Here is a 16,856-nt window from a genome sequence, read left to right as displayed (position 1 = left end):
TGAGACTAAATGGGCAACGCGTGTCCAAAAGCAAAGACAAGAAGGCAGGGAGGGGCAGGAAAACTGGACTAAGGGACACTGGGAACCTGGGGTGGCAAGGGAAAGGGGGGAGTGCTGACACATTGCTGGGACTGCAATCGGTGTCGTAAAACTATCTGTGTATAAATTTTTGAATGAGAAACTTATTTCCACTATAAACTTTCACCTAAAGCACAATAAAATTTTTAAAGAAAAAGAAAGAGAGGTGTCTGACTCATTCACCCTGGTATTCCCCGTGCCTGGCACAGTAACTGACTCATAATAAGCAACTCGACATATGTTTATTGACCGAATGATTTTTTATTGTACACTTTATGTTACATGCATGGAAATTTTCACAACTTTAATTACATTTTTATGTGTCTTTTTATTGGCTTAATATCTTCTTTACTAAACTGCTATGAGAGAAGTGTCAGGTCCATTTTGTTCATTGTTATATTACTGGAACCTTTCAAGTAATAAGCCCCTTAACATATATTTATTCAATAAATTAATGAATGAAATAATTATCAGTGGGGGACACTTTAAAAGTACTACTGATGGTCCTAGACAGTTCATTGCATAAGGTAAAGCAGGAAAAATCTACTATCATCTGAACTTGGAAAAGCCAAGTTTCAACAGGTAATGATTTACTGTGATCCCTTTATTTAATCATATACATGAAAATTAATATCTAATAACCAGCCTGTCAGATAGAGATTATGCTTTCCTTTTTTTAAAATCGGTAATCCAGTTCTGTATGTTAACATCTGCTCGAAATGGACTGTTCGCCATTTGTGAGGACGGGATACGTGTAAAATTGTCTATGATGTTTAACAACCTAGCCGTTATTTTTTGGGTATAATTTTGACAGACGTTTTCCAGAATTGTTACTGGTACATAATCCAGTTGCACACTTCTAATCCATGGAATAGTTTCAGTGCTATAACATCAGATGACCATTGTGGTAGATGACAAAATGGCCATAATTCCCTGTGTCTTCTCCCACCAACAGGTGGAGTCTGTTTTCCCACCTGTTAAATCTGGGCTGGTCTTGTGACTTGTTTTGGCCAATAAATCTAATAAAAAAATTAATAGAATATGGCAAAAGTAATGTCGTACCAGTTCTAAGTCTCGACCTCAAAAGGCCTTTCAGCTTCTGCTCTTGCTTTCTTAGAAATCTACAAATGCTATGTGAATGAGTTTGATTTGCCTGTTGGAGGATGAAAGTCCACTAAGAAAGAAGCCCCAGTTGTGTCAGATATCACAGCTGATGCCATCCTAATCAGCCAGCCGGGCCAACCCACCAGCTGCACACAGATATATGAATGAGCCTGGCTAAGAGAAGCAAAGACAAAAAAGAATTGCCCAGCTGAGCCTAGTCCAAATTGCTGACCTACAGAACTGAAAGCTGAACAAATGGCTGTTGTTTTAAGTTACTTAGTTTTGAGGCGGTTTGGTACACCACAAAGGCTGCAGCCATATTTCGCTGAATTTCAGTAATATTGACTGCTTGATTTTAAGACTGTGGACTTTGCAGATATTATCGAGTTAAAAGAGCTACATGGAAAACTTGCTAAGATAAACATTCAGTGAAAACATTTATTCTCTTTAGCACTTCAAGAATATGCTAGATTTAATTTACCACAACTGTTTTATTTTTTCCTTCTGGTTGTTCTTTGGGACATCTGATAGCAGTGGTCACACTATCACCTCAAACTCAAATTTGGTACTCTCTTCAATCAATATCTCTGCTAGTCACAGTATGTTCTTCTCCAAGTTTAAGATGACCTATTTTCTCAAAAATCAAATCGAACACACTCCATAGCAGCCTCAATTAGGTAGAAACCAGGGTTTATTTATTTTTGTGTGTAATATTGCATCTCTAAATAGCAGTATTTTGAGCAGAATAAACTTGGTCTTGTGAAGCTAAATTTCATGTGTGTCAGAAGTGTTTCCCCAACTGAGTAAACTTTGAAATGAGCAATTCTACTTTTTGACAGAAAGTGTTAAATGCGCTCGGTCATCAGATTTGACTTAGTACTCCAAAGGGTATCCAAATGTTTTTGGCAATATCTCAAAGCTCTTATGACTCTCCCAGCCAACCATCGCTTTGATGGGCAAATTTCTTCATCTAGCAGGAAGTTTTTCTGGTTAATTCACCTTTACTTAGAGTTCCATATTTTCCTCTTTCATTTTTCCTACATTTTTTAGCAGTTAGAATTTTGACAAAAAAAAAATACTTTAGGAAGTCCTCTCTAGTTTGTAGGCTCATTACTCTTGTGCTGAGAAACTGAAAATTCATGATTCTAACTGGATCAATTTCATTCAAAAGCCTACCACACACATCACATATATTATTGCTATTGTAGTAACTATATGTGGAAACAGCTGAGAATGCTTTTAAGAGTGTTACTTACACCCTAAAATAAATGTAAATCTAAGTCAATATCATATGCAGTTTAATTTTTCCTTTGAAATATTTTTGCCAAAACTTAGCTTCTTTGGGATTCACTATCCAAAATAGGGACAATCATACTCTTAAAAGTGCCACTTTGCCAACCAATCAAAATTTCTCACTAAGTAAGGTCCTGTTACTGTTTGGCTTCTGTATTGAATGGAATTAAAAAAAAAAAAAAAAAACCCCACTGCCGTTGAGTCGATTCCGACTCATAGCGACCCTATAGGACAGAGTAGAACTGCCCCATAGAGTTTCCAAGGAATGCCTGGTGGATTCGAACTGCTGACCTCTTGATTAGCAGCGGTAGCACTTAACCACTATGCCACCAGGGTTTCCTGAATGGAATAGCATACCCTCAAAAAATCACGTCCTTTTAAGAACCTCAGAATATGAACTTATGTGGAAATAGGATCGTTGCACACGTAAATAGTTAAGTTCATATGAGGTCATACTGGAGCAGAGCAGACTCTGACTCAAATGTGACTGCTGTCCTCATAGGAAGAGGAGAAGAGACACAGAGACAAGGAGAATGCCACTTGGATGGAGGCAGAAGTTGGTGTGATGTGTATACAAGCCAAGGAACACCAAAAGTTTCAGGCAACACCAAAGCTAAGAGAAAGACATGGAACAGATCCTCCCCTAGAGGCTTCAGAGAGAGCATGACCCTGTCAACACCTTGATTTTGGACTTCTAGGCTCTAGAACTATGAAAGAATAGAAAATACATTTCTGTTATTTCAAGTCACCTCATTTATGATACTTGCAGCCCTTCAAAATTAATACAACTCTTATGGGTCAATATTTTCCCCTTGTGGTTGCCTGGGGATAGGGATAGGTTTTGCCACTTCTTGATCTTCACATTGCTTTCCTCTTTATATTCGCTTTAACTGGATTTCTGCCATTTCCTAAGTTCCAGGAAGCCTGCTGTTTTTACTCGACTGTAATTCAGTTCACTAATGTACTAAATTTAACTGGATTATGGACCTAGATTAAGTCCTAAATCATTTCATCTGTTATTGCTAATTGACCATACCAGATATGAGTCTTAACTTCAACATCAGGTTGTCCAGAGATACTTTTGTGCTTTGACCTTTATTTTAATATTCTGTAGCTGGGAAAGGTTGGTTTGGCATAGAATCATCACTTCTTTGGCTGGGTGCCTTTGCTTTTCTTTCATCTCTGGTAATGTAATAACATCTCTACAGTTTTCTTCCTTTTTTTAATTTTCTTTTTATCTTTGAATGTTGACGAACGTGCGAGTTCTCCGATTTTGTTTTGCTTTCCACCTTACTTGGGAAATGGCCTAGCTCTCTCAGGAGCTGCTTTCATAATCAAATTTCTTTGGCTTTGCCAGAATCAACAAGAAAGTGTTTCTTGTTGTAGTCCTTCCTGAGACAACAGTCTGTGTGCTGGACCAAATTAGACAATTTTTCTCCCAGAACTTTCAAAGTCGAAGAGATATGGATATCCATATCCTTGCAAAAATCAACATGGAAATCTTCCTTCTCAGGCTATCAGCAGCCTCCCCTATGCAGAAGATAGTTCTTCACTGATCAACAAATTTCCTAGAGCTTTGGAAATTAAATCTTTCTCTGTCCAGGAATTACAGTGTTGGTGAAGAATATTGAATATGCCACTTACTGCCAGAGGACTGAACAACTCTGTGTTGGAAAAATATAGCCAGAGTGCTCCTTAGAAGCGAGGATGGTGAGATTTCGTCCCACATTACTTTGGACATGTTATCAGGAGGGACCAGTTCCCGGGGAGGGACATCATGCTTGGTAAAGTATACAGTCAGAGAAAAAGAGGAAGGAAGACCTTCAACAGGATTGACACAGTGGCTGCAAAAATGGGCTTATACACAGCAACTATTGTGAGGATGATACAGGACCAGGCAGTGTTTTGTTCTCTTGTACATACGGTTGCTATGAATCCGAACCAACTTGGTAGCATCTAATGACAACAAAAACTGTCCAGGAGTATCAGTTTGTTGAAGAAGAAACAAGAAAAAAGTGTATTCAATAGAAACAGTTGATCCTTTAAAGTTCCTGCTTTATTATTTAAAAAATAGCTTCCTGATTTTGTGATCTGTATGATTCTAGAGGCCAGGACATAGAACATAAGTAAGGAAACATCTGAATAAGAAATTTTGCCTTCACACAAAGAATTTGGATTTTTTTTTTTTAATTTTCCTTGTGCTTTAAGTGAAAGTTCACAAATCAAGTCAGTCTCTCATACAAAAATTTATATACACCTTGCTATATACTTGTAATTGCTCTCGTCTAATGAGACAAAAAAAATTTTTTTTTTTTAATGAGATAGCCTGCTCTTTCCCTCCACTCTCTCTTTTCTCGTCCATTCCGCCAGCTTCTGACCCCCTCTGCCCTTTCATCTCCCCTACAGATAGGAGATGTCAACATAGTCTCAAGTGTCTATTCGATCGAAGAAGCTTATTCTTCACCAGCATCTTTTTCTATCCCATTGTCCAGTCTAATCCCTGTCTGAAGAGTTGCCTTTGGGAATGGTTCCTGTCTTGGGCTAACAGAAGATCTGGGGGCCATAACCACCAGGGTCCCTCCAGTCTCAGTCAGACCATTAAGTCTGGTCTTTTTATGAGGATTTGGAGTCTGCATCCCACTGCTCTCCTGCTCCCTCAGGGGTTCTCTGTTGTGTTCCCTGTCAGGGCAGTCATCGGTTGTAGCCAGACACCATCTAGTTCTTCTGGTCTCAGGATGATGTAGTCTCTGGTTTATGTGGCCCTTTCTGTCTCTTGGGCTCATAATTACCTTGTGTCCTTGGTGTTCTTCATTCTCCTTTGATCCACGTGGTTTGAGACCAATTGATGCATCTTAGATGGCTGCTTGCTAGTGTTTAAGACCCCAGGCGCCACTCTCCAAAGTGGGATGCAGAATGTTTTAATAGATTTTAGTATGCCAATTGACTTAGATGTCCCCCGAAACCATGGTCCCCAAACCCCCGCCCCTGCTGTGCTGGCCTTTAAAACATTCAGTTTATTCAGGAATTTTTTTTTGCTTTTGGTTTTTGCACAACTGCTTTTGGCCAGTTGTGCTGGCCCCTCCTATATTGTGTGTTGTCTTCCCTTCACCTAAAGTAGTTCTTACCTACTATCTAATTAGTGACTACTTCTCTTCCTCCCTCCCTCCCTATTCTCATAACCATCAAAGAAGATTTTCTTCTCCATTTAAACTATTTCTCGAGTTCTTATAATGGTGGTCTTATACAATATTCGTCCATTTGCAACTGACTAATTTCACTCAGCATAATGCCTTCCAGATTCCTCCATGTTATGAAATGTTTCACAGATTCATCACTGTTCTTTATCGATGTGTAGTATTCCATTGTGTGAATATACTATAATTTATTAATCCATTCATCTGTTGATGGACACCTTGGTTGCTTCCATCTTTTTGCTATTGTAAACAGTGCTGCCATGAACATCGGTGTGCACATATCTGTTCTTATAAAGACCCTTACTTCTCTAGGATATATTCCAAGGAGTGGGATTGTTGGATCGTATCGTAGTTCTATTTCTAGCTTTTTAAGGAAGCACCAAATTGATTTCCAAAGTGGTTGTCCCATTTTACATTTCCACCAGCGGTGTACAAGTGACACAGTATAATAGGTTCTAAAATCGGGTAGAGTGAGGCCTCTCATTTTGATCTTCTTTTTCAGTAATGCTTTACTAATCCGGGTCCTCTTTCCCTTCCATATGAAGTTGGTGATTTGTTTCTCTATTTAATTAAAGAATATCTTTGGAATTTGGATCAGAATTGCATTAAATCTACAGATCACTTTTCGTAGAATAGACATTTTTACAATGTTAAGTCTTCCTATCCATGAGTAAGGTATGTTTTTCCACTTATGTAGGTCTCTTCTGATTTCTTGCAGAAGTGTTTTATAGTTTTCTCTGTATAAGTCTTTTACATCTCTGGTAAGATTTATTCCTGAGTATTTTATCTTCTTGGGGGCTACTATGAATGGTATTGATTTGGCGATTTCCTCTTCGATGTTCTTTTTGTTGGTGTAGAGGAATCCAAGTGATTTTTGTATGTTTATCTTGTGTCCCAATACTCTGCTGAACTCTTCTATTTCAGTAGTTTTCTTGAGGATTCCTTAGGGTTTTCTGTGTATAAGATCATGTCATCTGCAAATAGAGATACTTTTACTTCTTCCTTGCCAATGTGGATGCCCTTTATTTCTTCATCTAGCCTAATTGTTCTGGCTAGGATCTCCAGCACAATGTTGAATAAGAGTGGTGATAAAGGGCATCCTCGTCTGGTTCCCGATCTCAATGGGAATGTTTTCAGGCTCTCTCCATTTAGGGTGATATTGGCTGTTGGCTTCATATACATGCCCTTTATTATGTTGAGAAATTTTCCTTCTATTCCTATTTTGCTGAGAGTTTTTGTCAAATGCCTTTTCTGCATCAATTGATAAAATCATGTAATTCTTGTCTTTTGTTTTATTTATATGATGGATTACAGTAATTGTTTTTCTGACATTGAACCATCCCTGCATACCTGGTACGATTTCCACTTGGTCATGGCGAATTTTTTTCTTTTTTTTTATGTGTTGTTGAATTCTATTGGCTAGAATTTTGTTGAGGATTTTTGCATCTATGTTCATAAGGGATATAGGTCTGTAATTTTCTTTTTTTGTGGTGTCTTTACCTGGTTTTGGTATCAGGGATATGGTGGCTTCATAGAATGAGTTTGGGAGTATGCTGTCCTTTTCTATGCTCTGAAATAGCTTTAGTAGTAGTGGTGTTAAGTCTTCTCTGAAAGTTTGGTAGAACTCTGCAGTGAAGCTGTCTGGACCAGGGCTTTTTTTTTGTTGGGAGTTTTTGGATACCTTTTCAATTTCTTCTTTTGTTATGGGTCTATTTTAGTTGTTCTACTTCTGTTTGTGTTAGTTTAGGTAAGTAGTGTGTTTCTAGGAATTCAGCCATTTCTTCTAGGTTTTCAAATTTTTTAGAGTACAGTTTTTCATAGTAATCTGCTATGATCCTTCTAATTTCAGTCGGATCTGTTGTAATATCGCCCATCTCATTTCTTATTTGGGTTATTTGTTTCCTCTCCTGTTTTTCTTTTGTCAGTTTGGCCAATGGTTTATCAATTTTGTTGATTTTTTTAAAGAACCAGCTTTTGGTCTTGTTAATTCTTTCAATTGTTTTTCTGTTTTCTATTTCATTTAGTTCTGCTCTAATTTTTATTATTTGTTTTCTTCTGGTGCCTGAGGGTTTCTTTTGTTGCTCCCTTTCTGTTTGTTCAAGTTGTAGGGATAATTCTTTGATTTTGGCCGTTTCTTCTTTTTGGATGTGCACATTTATTAATGTAAATTGGCCTCTGAGCACTGCTTTCACTGTGTCCCAAAGGTTCTGATAGGAAGTGTTTTCATTCTCATTGGATTCTGTGAATTTCTTGATTCCATCCTTAATGTCTTCTATAATCCAGTCTTTTTTGAGCAAGGTATTGTTCAGTTTCCAAGTGTTTGATTTCTTTTCCCTGCTTTTCCTGTTATTGATCTCCACTTTTATGGCCTTATGGTCAGAGAAAATGCTTTGTAATATTTCAATGTTTTGGATTCTGTTAAGGCTTGCTTTATGACCTAATATGTGGTCGCTTCTAGAGAATGTTCCATGTGCACTAGAAAAGAAAGTATACTTGGCTGCTGTTGGATGGAGTGTTCTGTATATGTCTATGAGGTCAAGACTTGGTTTATTGTGGCATTTAGATCTTCTGTGTCTTTACTGAGCTTCTTTCTGGATGTCCTGTCCTTTACCGGAAGTGGTGTGTTGAAGCTCCTACTATTATGGCTGAGCTGTCTATCTCACTTTTCAATGCTGATAGAGTTTGTTTTATGTATCTTGCAGCCCTGTCATTGGGTGCATAAATATTTAATATGGTTATATCCTCTTGGTATATTGTCCCTTTAATTATTATATAGTGTCCTTCCTTATCCTTTATGATGGATTTAACTTTAAAGTCTATTTTGTCAGAAATTAATATGGCCACTGCTGCTCTTTTTTGATTGTCATTTGCTTGATATATTTTTTTCCATCCTTTGAGTTTTAGTTTGTGTCTCTAAGTCTAAGGTGTGTCTCTTGTAGGCAGCATATAGACGGATCATGTTTTTAATCCATTCCACCACCCTCTGTCTCTTTATTGAGGCATTTAGTCCATTTACATTCATGGTAATTGTGGATAGGTATGAATTTAGTGCTATCATTTTAATGCCTTTTTTTGTATGTTGTTGACAGTTTCTTTTTCCCACTTAATTTTTTGTGCTGAGTAGTTTATCTTTATATTTTGTCTTTTCCTCATGTTCTTTGTTGTTGATTTTGTTTCTGCTGAGTCTCTGGTTTTTTCTTGTATTTTATTTTGATGTGTAGGATAGTTTGTCTCCTTTGTGGTTACTGTAATATTTACCCCTATTTTTCTAAACTTAAACCTATCTTTTATTTCTGTTTATCACCTTGTCTTCCTCTCCCTATGAAAGGTCTATGACTACATTTCTTAGTCCCTCTTTATTGTTTTAATGTTGTCTCCTTTTAGATAATAACATCACTGTTTCCCTGTTTTGAACATTTTTTTATCTTCATTTATTTTTGTGATTTCCCTGTTGGGGTGACATCTGATTGCTTTGTCCAGTGTTCTAGTCTTGGGTTGATACCTGATGTTATTGCTTTTCTAATCACAGAACTCCCTTTAGTGTTTCTTGTAGTTTCAGTTTGGTTTTTACGAATTCCCTGAACTTCTGTTTACCTGGAAATGTCCTAATTTCACGTTCATATTTGAGAGACAATTTTGCTGGGTATGTGATTCTTGGCTGGCAATTTTTTTCCATCAGTCCTTTATATAAGTCATCACATTGCCTTCTTGCCTGCATGGTTTCTGCCGAGTAGTTGGAGCTTATTCTTGTTGACTCTCCTTTATAGGTGACTTTTCGTTTATCCCTAGTTGCTCTTAAAATTCTCTCTTTACCTTTGGTTTTGGCAAGTTTGATTGTCTTGGTGACTTTCTTTTAAAATCTACCTTACGTTGAGTTCAATGAGCATCTTGGATAGATATCTTCTCATCTTTCATGATATCAGGGAAGTTTTCTGCTAACAAATCTTCAGCAATTCTCTATGTATTTTCTTTTATCCCTTCCTGTTCTGGTAACCTAAACACTCGTAGATTATTTCTTGATAGAGTCTCACATGATATGAAAGTTTCTTCATTTCTTTAAATTCTTTTAACTGATTTTTCTTCAAATATGTTGGTGCCAAGTGCTTTATCTTCAAGTTCACAAATCCTGCCTTCCACTTGCTCTGTTCTGCTCCTCCGACTTTCTATTGAGTTGTCTAATTCTGAGATTTTATTGTTAATGTTCTGAATTTCTGATTGCTGTCTATGGATTTTTCCAGCTTATTAAATTTTTCATTATATTCCTGAATAACCTTTTTAATTTCTTCACCTGCTTTATCTGTGTGTTCCTTGGTTATTCCACATATTGTCTGGTTTCCTTCCTGATGTCCTAAAGGGTTCTGTATATTAATCTTTTGTATTCTGCCTCTGGTAATTCCGGGAATTCACTTTCATATAGAAGATCACTTGATTCTTTGTTTTGAGAGCTTGTTGAGGTGATCATGGTCTGTTTCTTTATGTGACTTGATATTGACTGTTGTCTCCGAGCCATCTGTAAGTTATTGTATTAGTTTATTTTATGTTTGGTTACTGTATCCTAGCTTCTTGCTTTGTTTTGTTTTGATATGCCCAAATGGGTTGCTTGAGTGAGCTAGCTTGATTATTTTCACCTTTGGAGCTCTGAAATCCTGTCCCCAGATGGCTAGAGCTGTTATCAGGTATATCATTCTAGGAGTCCATTCACTTTTCTTGGATGAGTTCAGGTCAAGCATCTAGGTAGCTGATTGTCAAGTGTGTGGTACAGGCTCTGTCCTACAGTCTTAGAGGGGCAGGGGTGATTGGTGTAGGTACCGGTATCTGGCTGCAGTAAGTGGTCACACTCTGAATAAGGCAGGGGGCTGAGAATCTTCCCCCAAGTGTCTCTGAGGAAAGCGTGTCCCTCTTCCCTAGAGTGTAAAAGTGGGTGGGTTCTGTAGATGGACCATGGGCACCCAATGTGTTTGGTTGTAAGGGCTGGGAGGTACCAGTTATCCTTAGACCCCTGTCATGGGTAGCCAGCTGAACTGAGTGGAGCAACCAGTTCTTAGACCCCTGATGTGGGTAGCTGAGGACTGTGTTTAATAGGCAAAGCAGTGTCAAACATCAAACACTCACCTTTCCACCGCACAGCTGAAAATGTTGTAGTCTGTCAACAAGGGCCTCTTCTCCTGAAACAGGCCCACATAAATCCATGAAGGGGGGAAAGGTACTCAATGTCCGTGGACTGTTTATGCCTGGACAGGAGCCGCTTCTGTCCTGAGCTCCCCCAGTTAGTGGAGCTGGCAAATCATCTTTTCTCCCAATTGCAAATTATTCCTTCTCCAAGTCTGGGAGGATGGCTTTAGGTGCTCAATAAGGCCTATTTCAGGCCAAGGGAAATCAATAGCCAGTGAAGCCAGCTCGGGGGGCAGAGGGCACGGTAAAATATACACAAGTACTTAGCTTTTGCCAGAAGCACTGTTCTCCTCTGATCCCGGAGGTGTGCGTAGGCTGTGTGGCTGTCTCCTTCTTCTTGAGTAAACTGCAGCCAAACGCTAGTACCAGCCTGCTGAAGCCACTCCAGGGAATGGCGCCTGAGGGCTCCCAGTGATGCAGGTCAAGTAATTCCTCTCCACTTCTGAACCGTTTCTTCCTCCCCCTGCCACTCAGTTCATTTTCTAACTTTGCCTTTGACATTCAGGGCTCCTAGCTTGTCATAAACATACTTGTTTCACTTGTTTTTTGGGGTCTTTGTTGTAAGAGGGCTCACTGGAACCATTTGCCTGTTCTGCCATCTTGGCCCCACCTCTCTGGATGGTTTTAATGATAAATGCAACTTATTTCAGCTAAACTAATCAGTCATTGAGATGATCAGAATAATCTTAGGGTAGATTTCATCATGGGGCCACCCTATGGGGCATCAGATGCTTCCTGTGTCTGAATCACTAGTTATATGAAGATAACTAAATGTTCGAATATCCTAAAAGCCTTTTTGTTGTTGTTGCTATTAGTTGCCATCAAAAGGATTCTGACTCATGGTGGCCCATGAGTGTTGGGGTAGAAGTTCTCCCTAGAGTTTTCAAGGTTATGACTCTTCAGAAGCATATCACTAGGCCTAACTTCTGAGGCACCTCTGAGTCGTTTTGAACTGCCAACCTTTGGGTTAGTAATCCAATGTGTAATCATTTGTGTTACCCAGAGACTCCAAAAACCTTTTTAGGTACCAGATTTTTTTTTTTTTTAATTGTGCTTTAAGTGAAAGTTTACAGTTTAAGTTGGTTTCTCATACAAAAATTTATACACATGTTGTTATGTGAGCCTAGTTGCTCTCCCTATAATGTGACAGCACACTCCTCCTTTCCACCCCAGATTTCTCGTGTTCATTCAATCAGCTCCTGTCCCTTTCTGCCTTCTCATCTCACCTCCAGACAGGAGCTGCCCGTTAATCTCATGTATCTACTTGAGCTAAGAAGCACTGTCTTCGTGAGTATCATTTTAAGTCAGTCTAATCTTTGTCTGAAGAGTTGGCTTCTGGAATGGTTTCAGTTCTGGGCTAACAGAGAGTCCAGGGGCCATGTCTTCCATCAGTCAGACCATTAAGTCTGGTCTTTTTACTAGAATTTGAGTTCTGCACCCCACTTTTCTCCCACTCTGTCAGGGGCTCTCTGTTGTGTTCCCTGTCAGGGGGGTCATTGGTGATAGCTCGATACCATTTAGTTCTTCTGCTCTCAGGTCTATGGAATCTCTCGTTTATGTGGCCCTCTCTGTCTCTGGGGCTCATATTTTCCTTATGTCTCTGGTGTTCATTCTCCTTTGCTCCAGGTGGGTTGGGACCAACTGATGCATCTTAGATGGCCGCTAGCTATCTTTTAAGAACCTAGACACCACTCACCAAAGTGGGATGCAGAACATTTTCTTAATAAATTTTGTTATGCTGATTGACCTAGAAGTCTTCTAAAACCGTGGTCCCCAGACCCCCACCCCTGCTACTCTGTCCCTCAAAGTGTTTGATTATATTCAGGAAACTTCTTAACTTTTGGTTTAGTCCAGTTCTGCTGACTTCCCCTGTATTGTGTGTTGTCCTTCCTTTCACCTAAGATGATACCTGTCTAGTATCTAGTTGGTGAATACCCCTCTCCCTCTCTCCCAACCCTCGAAACCATCAAAGAATGTTTTCTTCTCTGTTTAAACCCTTCGTTGAGTCTTTATAATAGTGGTCTCATACAATATTTGCCCTTTTGCTACTAATTTCACTCAGCATAATGACTTCCAGATTCATTCATGTTATGAGCTATTTCGAGGACTTATCATCCTTTACTGTTGCGTAGTATTTGGTTTTTTTTTTTAGTATTCCATTGTGTGAATATACCATAATTTGTTTATCCATTCGTCCATTGATGGACACCTAGGGTGTTTCCATCTTTTTGCCATTGTAAACAGTGCTGCAATGAACTTGGGTGTGCACATACCTATTCATGTGACTGCTCTTATTTCTCTAGGATATATTCCAACTGGTGGGATTGCTGAATGGTATGGTAGTTCTATTTCTACCTTTTTAAGGAAGTGCCAAATCAATTTCCAAAGTAGTTGTACCCTTTTACATTCCCACCAGCAGTATATAGGTGTTTCAGTCTCTCCACAACCTCTCCAACATTTATATTTTGTTTTTTTTTTTTTTGGATTAATGCTAGCCTCATGAGGGTGGAATGGTATCTTACTGTAATTTTTTTTTTTTTTTTTTTTTTATAATAACTTTTATTAAGCTTCAAGTGAACGTTTACAAATCCAATCAGTCTGTCACATATAAGTTTACATACATCTCACTCCCTACTCCCACTTACTCTCCCCGTCTTGAGTCAGCCCTTTCAGTCTCTCCTTTCTTGACAATTTTGCCGGCTTCCCTCTCTCTCTATCCTCCCATCCCCCCTCCAGACAAGAGTTGCCAACACAATCTCAAGTGTACACCTGATATAATTAACTCACTCTTCATCAGCGTCTCTCTCCCACCCGCTGACCAGTCCCTTTCATGTCTGATGAGTTGTCTTCAGGGATGGTTCCTGTCCTGTGTCAACAGAAGGTCTGGAGAGCATGACCGCCGGGATTCCTCCAGTCTCAGTCAGACCATTAAGTTTGGTCTTCTTATGAGAATTTGGGGTCTGCATCCCACTGCTCTCCTGCTCCCTCAGGGGTCCTCTGCTGAGCTCCCTGTCAGGGCAGTCATCGATTGTGGCCGGGCACCAACTAGTTCTTCTGGTCTCAGGATGATGTAGGTCTCTGGTTCATGTGGCCCTTTCTGTCTCTTGGGCTCTTAGTTGTCATGTGGGCTTGGTGTTCTTCATTTTCCTTTGCTCCAGGTGGGTTGAGACCAATTGCTGCATCTTAGATGGCTGCTTGTTAGCATTTAAGACCCCAGACGCCACATTTCAAAGTGGGATGCAGAATGATTTCATAATAGAATTATTTTGCCAATTGACTTAGAAGTCCCCGCAAACCATGTTCCCCAGACCCCCGCGCTTGCTCCGCTGACCTTTGAAGCATTCATTTTATCCCGGAAACTTCTTTGCTTTTGGTCCAGTCCAATTGAGCTGACCTTCCATGTATTGAGTGTTGTCTTTCCCTTCACCTAAAGCAGTTCTTATCTACTGATTAATCAATAAAAAAACCCTCTCCCACCCCCCCTCCCTCCCCCCCTCGTAACCACAAAAGTATGTGTTCTTCTCAGGTTTACTATTTCTCAAGATCTTATAATAGTGGTCTTATACAATATTTGTCCTTTTGCCTCTGACTCATTTCGCTCAGCATAATGCCTTCCAGGTTCCTCCATGTTATGAAATGTTTCAGAGATTCGTCACTGTTCTTTATCGATGCGTAGTATTCCATTGTGTGAATATACCACAATTTATTTACCCATTCATCCGTTGATGGACACCTTGGTTGCTTCCAACTTTTTGCTATTGTAAACAGAGCTGCAATAAACATGGGTGTGCATATATCTGTTTGTATGAAGGCTCTTGTATCTCTAGGGTATATTCCGAGGAGTGGGATTTCTGGGTTGTATGGTAGTTCTATTTCTAACTGTTTAAGATAACGCCAGATAGATTTCCAAAGTGGTTGTACCATTTTACATTCCCACCAGCAGTGTATGAGAGTTCCAATCTCTCCGCAGCCTCTCCAACATTTATTATTTTGTGTTTTTTGGATTAATGCCAGCCTTGCTGGTGTGAGATGGAATCTCATCGTAGTTTTAATTTGCATTTCTCTAATGGCTAATGATCGAGAGCATTTTCTCATGTATCTGTTGGCTGCCTGAATATCTTCTTTAGAGAAATGTGTGTTCATATCCTTTGCCCACTTCTTGATTGGGTTGTTTGTCTTTTTGTGGTTGAGTTTTGACAGAATCATGTAGATTTTAGAGATCAGGCGCTGGTCGGAGATGTCATAGCTGAAAATTCTTTCCCAATCTGTAGGTGGTCTTTTTACTCTTTTGGTGAAGTCTTTAGATGAGCATAGGTGTTTGATTTTTAGGAGCTCCCAGTTATCGGGTTTCTCTTCATCATTTTTGGTAATGTTTTGTATTCTGTTTATACCTTGTATTAGGGCTCCTAGGGTTGTCCCAATTTTTTCTTCCATGATCTTTATCGTTTTAGTCTTTATGTTTAGGTCTTTGATCCACTTGGAGTTAGTTTTTGTGCATGGTGTGAGGTATGGGTCCTGTTTCATTTTTTTGCAAATGGATATCCAGTTATGCCAGCACCATTTGTTAAAAAGGCTGTCTTTTCCCCAGTTAATTGACACTGGTCCTTTGTCAAATATCAGCTGCTCATACGTGGATGGATCTATGTCTGGGTTCTCAATTCTGTTCCATTGGTCTATGTGTCTGTTGTTGTACCAATACCAGGCTGTTTTGACTACTGTGGCTGTATAATAGGTTCTGAAGTCAGGTAAGGTGAGGCCTCCCACTTTCTTCTTCTTTTTCAGTAGTGCTTTGCTTATCCGGGGCTTCTTTCCCTTCCATATGAAATTGGTGATTTGTTTCTCTATCCCCTTAAAATATGACATTGGAATTTGGATCGGAAGTGCGTTAAATGTATAGATGGCTTTTGGTAGAATAGACATTTTTACTATGTTAAGTCTTCCTATCCATGAGCAAGGTATGTTTTTCCACTTAAGTATGTCCTTTTGAATTTCTTGTAGTAGAGCTTTGTAGTTTTCTTTGTATAGGTCTTTTACATCCTTGGTAAGATTTATTCCTAAGTATCTTATCTTCTTGGGGGCTACTGTGAATGGTATTGATTTGGTTATTTCCTCTTCGGTGTTCTTTTTGTTGATGTAGAGGAATCCAAGTGATTTTTGTATGTTTATTTTATAACCTGAGACTCTGCCAAACTCTTCTATTAGTTTCAGTAGTTTTCTGGAGGATTCCTTAGGGTTTTCTGTGTATATAATCATGTCATCTGCAAATAGTGATAACTTTACTTCTTCCTTGCCAATCCGGATACCTTTTATTTCTTTGTCTAGCCTGATTGCCCTGGCTAAGACTTCCAACACGATGTTGAATAAGAGCGGTGATAAAGGGCATCCTTGTCTGGTTCCCGTTCTCAAGGGAAATGCTTTCAGGTTCTCTCCATTTAGAGTGATATTGGCTGTTGGCTTTGCATTGATGCCCTTTATTATGTTGAGGAATTTTCCTTCAATTCCTATTTTGGTAAGAGTTTTTATCATAAATGGGTGTTGGACTTTGTCAAATGCCTTTTCTGCATCAATTGATAAGATCATGTGGTTTTTGTCTTTTGTTTTATTTATGTGATGGATTACATTAATGGTTTTTCTGATATTAAACCAGCCTTGCATACCTGGTATAAATCCCACTTGATCAGGGTGAATTATTTTTTTGATGTGTTGTTGGATTCTATTGGCTAGAATTTTGTTGAGGATTTTTGCATCAATGTTCATGAGGGATATAGGTCTATAATTTTCTTTTTTTGTAATGTCTTTACCTGGTTTTGGTATCAGGGAGATGGTGGCTTCATAGAATGAGTTGGGTAGTATTCCGTCATTTTCTATGCTTTGGAATACCTTTAGTAGTAGTGGTGTTAACTCTTCTCTGAAAATTTGGTAGAACTCTGCAGTGAAGCCGTCCGGGCCAGGACTTTTTTTTGTTGGGAGTTTTTTGATTACCGTTTCAATCTCTTTTTTTGTTATGGGTCTATT

The sequence above is a fragment of the Elephas maximus genome, chromosome 5 (assembly GCF_024166365.1).
Source record: "Elephas maximus indicus isolate mEleMax1 chromosome 5, mEleMax1 primary haplotype, whole genome shotgun sequence".
Taxonomy (NCBI): Eukaryota; Metazoa; Chordata; class Mammalia; order Proboscidea; family Elephantidae; genus Elephas; species Elephas maximus.
This window is presented reverse-complemented; position numbering follows the sequence as displayed.